Consider the following 5,630-nt stretch of genomic DNA (forward strand, 5'->3'; position numbering starts at 1 on the left):
ATACTCTGCAATCCGCTGCCTTAGCGGGGATGCAGTTCAAGCTTTAACGCAATAATCCCCATCACATCATCCACTTTCTGCAGGAAGTGCTGCTTGCACTGTCACATATATTTCTGTGGGAATAGCAGGGATCATATCTTGTCTTATAACTTTCATATCCTTGGTGACTAAACTAGCATATTATTTATATAGTAAACGTCCTGACTACATATTAATATTATTTATATCAGAGTAAATTGAAAAGCCAATTCAAATTAGACGTAGATGAACAATACACCAACAAAACATGGCCTGAATCATAAAGGCATCACAAATCTTATCATTTTATAATATTCCTGTGGAAATAGCCAGTGGAGGTCCCTGACTCTGGACCATGCAAAGAAGTCCCCAATCAATTCATGTTTTTAAGGCTTAAAAAAAAAAGCTATAAATGTACAAATCCCGGGTTACATCTCAAAAATATTCAATACCTTCCTGATTTCTTTCTATTTTTGTATGTATCCTATAGTCAATGTACCTTCCAACTAAATCGAACATGCATTACTGTACCTACCTTCTGCCTTCAGGAATCTTTAGTAAAGACCGTGTTGGTCAATTCTGTCTGGTTTACATCAGCCATAGCAGTTAAACTCATGAGTCATCAGTCTGAGGAAGATTTACAGGGTTTGATGCTCATCTGGGTGTGTTGTGGCAGAATTCCAATGTTTTTCTGGGAGGTTTTTAATTCCTGGATAAGTCATTGTGACGCTTTCGGTCTACTTTTGGAAAAGCTGGTTCTGGAAGGTGGACCACTGTTCCAAGTCCTCTTCATTAGTATATAGTGTCGCTCACATGTGTGGATCTGTGAAGTCCCAGACCTTTAGAAACAGCTCTAGAATGACCGATTTCAATTTAGTAACTTCTTGACTATTGTAATATTTGTGACACGTCCCTAGTGGGTATTACATCACCTTTTTTTTTTTTTTTTTGCTTCAATAACTACACTTTCCATTTCAAACTTGTCTTTAGTGTTTTTTCAGGCTGCCTTTGTTTTGTTTTTTTAATGAAAATTAAAGATCTGAAACTGTTTAGTATGAGATACACACAGTGGAGAAATCAATAAGATGTAGAAAAGGTGCATTCCGCACATTTTACAAAGGATGCTGTGTTCATTCCTCACAAGTTGAGACAACCCCGGTGGACATCAGGATTATTTTAGCTATTGCCTGAGAGAGAGTCTGCTTTGCAAGCTAAATGTGGGGTTTGAAGTAGCCATTTAATGAGTGTTTCTAAAGCTTGACACAATCTACACTTGCATGATAGGAACCATGTTATACTAGAGGGGGGTGACTGTTCCAGATTACAGTATGAGGACAGGGGTGCACAGGGAAAGTCTTTCTAGGAAACCTTTTTAGAGTGAAACGTGCCATAAATAGTTAAATGAGAGAGTTGAACCTCAGCTACTTTCTCCCCACTATACACCTGACTAATTATGGTGTGAAGGGGAGGGAGGTTCCAAAGTTACCCATCCATCTGAAAAGCAGGTCTGACAGAGTACTGCACGCTGAGGGTACCAGTACCCTCCAGCTGAAGTGCTGATCGGGTGGTTGAACGATGTATGATGGGGCCCCTCCCACATGAATTGCCATTTATGAAGTGACAAATTGTTGAAGACAACACTACGGATCCCTTCTACAAAAGGTGATCTATCCCTATATCTAAACTATTGTCTTATCGTGCGGCTCCCTGTGACAGCGGGGCCCCTGCTAACACCTGATGATTGCACAGCCATAGTGTGGGATTAACTTCATTCAGCGAGCCCTGACGACCTGGGAGATAACACTGGCATCAGGATAGAGGCGTCTCGTCGTATGACAGGGGTGATCACTAAAAATAACTCGGTATTGATCTGCAGCGACTGTTCCCTCAACATACTTCCGGAATCATTACTGTCGAAATGTGTGTGCTATTGTTTAAGGGCAAGGCCCAGCACATTGGAAGGTGGTGTTTAGGCGTCGCAGATAATGCCAAATGTTACACTTGTCTAAAAAATTATTGATTTTTTTTCTGCACCCACTGAAGAGGAAACTTTTTCCTCTACCATGGTTAAAAGTGTAAATCACATTCGTTGCCATGAGCACATTGCCACATGTTTTCCTTCCTCTATTCCTCTGTTTAAATCTGCTTAAACTTGTAAATCTAAAAACAGACTCATCACCTCCACAGGTGTGACATGGTGTCCGAAAAAGTTTTTTTTTTTTTTTTTTTACAATAAAAAGGGTCAGATATGCCTGGGAGCCATGTTCGAATCGAAAATCCCCATTCATAATGGGAATATGTGTGTGTGTGTGTGTATGTGTGTGTGTGTGTGTGTGTAACCTCCCTATTGACTGCACCGACTACTTCCTACAGGAGACGTGCCTCAGAATTCTGGCTGCTGTGCTTAAAATGAGAGCCAAAGAAGAGGCCAATCAAAGGGCACATTCATATTTCATCAGCTCAGTCCACCTTCAGAAAGAGAGGGAGACAGATCATATTTGATTGCTTAAAAAAAATATATATATAGTGTTTGCAGGGCAAAATATGGCAGCTGTATGTAGATCTTAACGCCGAGAAACGGAGAACACCGAGCATGTTGCAGCCGAGTCAGCAGCAGTGAGGCTGACGTGGGAATAGAAATCCGGGGGAAAGAAAAGTCAATTTTAGCTTTAATTGAGCACAAAAGACCACTCCACAAACTGTAATGGGGCAACAGTTTGTGGAGTGGAAACTAAAATTCTATCCTTCTTAATAAAACATAGCGCTGTGCTAGAAAATGTTGGGGAAATGGGAAATTTAGGACCCTGAAGGGTTTCTGACCCTACTTTGAGGAGTACTGGAGTGTGAGTGATGGGAATAGTTGCGGGATGTACTTTGCAGCCCGTAGACGTATTTGATAATTTATCATGCGCCTGCTCTCGGAGCAGCAGCGATAACCTACGGCCCCACAGCCTGTAGGACGCCCCGAGTCAGGAGGTCCTCAAGCTCAAAAGGAACTTTTCATGCTGACGGAATGATATGTTGAAATCACACCATCAAGGCAGAATCGGACATCACATTCGCAGTGCGAGTTATTAGTTATTCAAAAGGGGAGAGATTATAACATTCATATCATTTGTAGGGGGATAGTGACCCCAACATGCATAGAATCACTCACCAGTAAACGCTCTGCAACTGATGTCCCGTACAATTACTGTAGAATGTGAGGTGTTTGTCATTGCTTCACGTTGGTCTGTGACACATGATCCAGAAAGCGGCACCAGTGACTCCAGGAGGAGTCCTGCTTTCTGGGGGGGGAGTCACTGGGCAAATGAGGCTGAGCAGATACTTTCATAATTCCCCGGCCAGTTGCATCAGCTTGCACTTGATGAAGAGGAGATTTGATGTCTTGATAAAGGAGGCAACCTGTTCTCTCCGAGGGTGATACGTCCCTGGCTCTGGCACTACATGACTGATTGAACGGATTGAAATGCTTTGAGAAGAGGTGGCACTTTCATTGTCCCTTAACTATCAATACAATGATGTTTTCTGCTAGAAGAGTCTAAAGGACGTCCAACTTTGGAGAAACGCCCTGGGATTCAGCTGCTGGAATATCTTGTGTGCAAGAGAGCGCAGATATGTTGAAAACTATAATTTCTCCTAAAGGCTGCAATAATGGGATTCATCTACAACTGTTACTGCAGGGATTCAAGCATCCCCATCGCTTCTCCCCATACAATATTTACTAGTGGAATCCTTTCAGAACAGTGTGTTTTACTGCTGATTCATACACGTAAAAGAGCTTGGGACTGAGCAAGAACAGAGATAACGATTTGCATCAGAACTTGCCAATGAATCTCTGTTTTTATTTTTATTTTTTCCGGCACTTGTCAAAAGTCAAACCGTCTTACATGGCTTCAAACCTTTGTAACGTGGAAGAAAAAGACAATGAAATGTTTCTGTTGCTTTCGGCGCTGCGTGTCCTCTTTGCCAAACCGTTGCAGCAGAGGCATGTGCTTCATGTTTATTTAAAGATTTGGAAATCAGAGGAGGCTTCGGGTTAACACTGGAGCTGGATCTGCCACTATCCATTTGGTGTTATGTCGATACGATCAGCGCTTCGACGGTGGAAATGACTCTGGGTTCATTTGACAACCTTTTTACTTGTTGCGTTTGTATTTGTATTTAACCATAATGCAAATGTTTTTTTTTTTCTATTTTTTATAAACACTGATGGATATAGAGATGATATTTCTAAATTTAAGGGTATGTTGCAGATAATCATGCAATGGAAATTTCTATTTATTCTCCACTAATAAGCCAATATACCTACTGTGCGGGAGTTAACAGCTAATACTATACAGTGTGAATTTACAAAAAGAAAACCAAATTACTTCAGCTACTCTGACATACAGATGTGTTTCCACCTAAAAGCTGCATTAATACATTTTGCTGGATGCTTTCAGTGTGGTTATATACAAACCCTTTCGTGTGATTATATGAAGCCTGAGTCGATGACATAAAATAAAAATAGAAAAAGTTTCACGGCCGTTATCCTCCCAACCACTCAGGAGCAGTTTATATGAGCAGCTACAGAATGTACAGTGCCCTAACTTCAGCAGCCCAGCTGGAGTTTAATGTTAGCTTAGCTAACCTCAGGTCCCTTACAAGTCTGCTTATAACTTATTTGAAAAAGGTGGGTCTGTTGTCAGTGTGTTAGTACGAGTCATAATGTAACGTTAGTTAACTTGACCTTGGTTGATGCAGGTTGTGGTTCCAGAGCATATTCATGTGTTTGTACCTGTGTGCATGCAGCCAAGGGCAGTTCTAGGGGGGTGGCCAGGGGGTTATTCTGCTACAGCAGCTCATGATATTTTACACAAACGAATAATTTTTTATTTTTCTATAATGCAATTCATTATTTCAATTTATGTCTTTTGTCTCTGTCCAAACACTCGAACACAACACAAAAACCTTTTTAAATACAAACCCGGTTCCCAACAAGTTAGGAAACGTGACTGCAAACACAATGCAGTGATTTGCAAACCTCAGCAACCCATGTTTTATTCAGACTAGAACATATCAGATGTTGAAACTGAGAAATTTTACCATTTCGTGGCAAATATTTCTAAATCTTTTACTCCACTTGAGTAAAGGATGTGATTACTTTGGCCCCCTCTGCAGCTCACTGACGATATCAACACTTGAAGGTACCAGGTTACAGACTAATCCACGATTACAGTTAAATCTTATGTTCTTTAAACTGGACTTTAAAGTACTTTTTTCAAGCCAGACCACACTCTTATTCCTTAACGTAACCAAGCTGTCTTTCTGCCTTAACATAACTAAACCATGACAGAATTGTGCGTGCAATTAATTTTTTTTATGATGACAAAGATGTGGTGTGCCGGCTGCCATTATAAGAAGAGCTGGTTCTAATGTTTTGGCCACCGTATACATAATGCAGTCCAGTGCTGTCTGAAGAGTCATCTCTTATCACCTAGTGTCTTTAATGCCCTTACATCACCTATGAAATGTGTGTTGTGTTCAATCGGAGGCTTCTAGAAACACATTCAAAGGAGATTATAAACTCTTTAAAATGACTCCCATTTCCATTGTGACTCCTGGTTTGA

Source organism: Channa argus, chromosome 1, assembly GCF_033026475.1.
Source record: "Channa argus isolate prfri chromosome 1, Channa argus male v1.0, whole genome shotgun sequence".
NCBI classification, from domain to species: domain Eukaryota; kingdom Metazoa; phylum Chordata; class Actinopteri; order Anabantiformes; family Channidae; genus Channa; species Channa argus.